Genomic DNA, 1,619 nt, shown 5'->3' on the forward strand with positions numbered 1-1,619 from the left:
CCCACTTGAGAACTGACTCCACAGCTCCCATTATCCACTGCCAGTACTTTTGTCTTTTTTGGATTTATTTTTCCTCCTAAGGGAGCAACTTCACCTTAGCAGCTCTGAGCTCCTCTCCTGCAGCCCATGACAGTGCCACTGTCCTGGGCAGAGATGCTCCACGCCAACCCCATCCTGAGACTGGATCCTCCCAGGATAGGATGCACTTTGCCCTTTACTTTGGGGAGAGGTCAGCCCCCTCACACCACTTGGACCAGGAGGCAGAGGGGAGCTGAAGCACAGCACCACCCAATGTACCCAGAGAAGTGCCTTTGTGGGCAATGGTCTTCCCTCCAGCGTGATGTTTTCAGCCATATAATGCTCTATCAGCTGGGGCAGGAGCACTGCAGTTGGATGACAGCCCTGTGGGGCTGTCCCACGTTCCCCTTCCCTGCACCCCTCACAGAGGTCAGCACGGACAGCACACATGATGTAAACTTATTACCAGGGGGTTATTGCAGAACATTTGGGGGGGGTTGTTGCTCTTTTATTTTTTATAAATAAAGGTCACTTTTCCAATTGTGGTGCTTTGCTGGTCTCCCCTCCACCCCAAGAGCTGTCCCCAGCAGCAAGGCAGGGCAGTAGGTGACTATAGCTCACATCCCTGGCAGATGCAGAGTGCATCCCTTGCTAGGGAAGGTGGCTGGTGGCAGCCAGGGCCTAGGGTCCTTCTGCAGCCCCACCAGTGGAGCCCATGAGAGGCTGTGGGGAGCAGGCAGGCTCTGCTGGCTCACCAGCCAGGCAGCCCAGTGACAGCAGTGCCTGCATGCAGCCCCAGGACACCTGGCCTGCAGTCCATTGCACCCTGCCTACATCACCCTGCAGCCCACGGCCCCCTGCACCATGCCAAAAGGCACCTGCACAATGCAGCACACAGCAGGCAGGGTTCTATGAGCAGGGGGTTGAGGGCTGAGGGTAGGACACTGTGGGCATTGGACAAGGGGAATGCAGAGGACTGCAGGCAGCATGCAGGGGTCTGTGGGCAAGGGGTTGGGGATCTTAAAGCAGGGTGCAGGGGCTGCAGGCAGGGTGTTGCAGGCAGTGAGCAGAGGGCTGCAGACAGTGTGCTACAGGCAGAGGTGTGTTGGGGTGGTGTTGCAGGCAAGGGACTGTGGGCAGGGCTGTGCAGTGTGTGGGGTGCTGCATGCATGAGGTTGCAGGCAAGGTGCTTGCTGCTGCAGGCTTTGGGCTTGGGGCTGGAGGAATAGAGTGGCAAGGGGGGTGCCTGGGGCTGCAGGCAGTGGGCATGGGCTACATGAAATCAAAGAATCATTTCAGTTGGAAAAGACCTTCAAGATCATTGTTTCCATTCAGTATCTAACTCTGCCCAGTCTGGATACACCTCAGCACCACATCTCTGCCTCCTTGAAACACCTGCAGGGATGGGGATTCAACCACCTCCCTCAGGAGCCTGTTCCAGTGGTTTAGAATCCTTTCAGTGAAAGTTTCTTCCAAGATCTAACTGAAACATCCCCTGGTGCCATGAAGGCCATTTCCTCCCATCCTATCACTTGCTACTGGGTAGACAAGACCAACTCCCACCTGGCTCTAATCTCCTTTCATGGAATGGTAGAGAGTGA

Source organism: Indicator indicator, chromosome 13, assembly GCF_027791375.1.
Source record: "Indicator indicator isolate 239-I01 chromosome 13, UM_Iind_1.1, whole genome shotgun sequence".
Classification (NCBI taxonomy): domain Eukaryota; kingdom Metazoa; phylum Chordata; class Aves; order Piciformes; family Indicatoridae; genus Indicator; species Indicator indicator.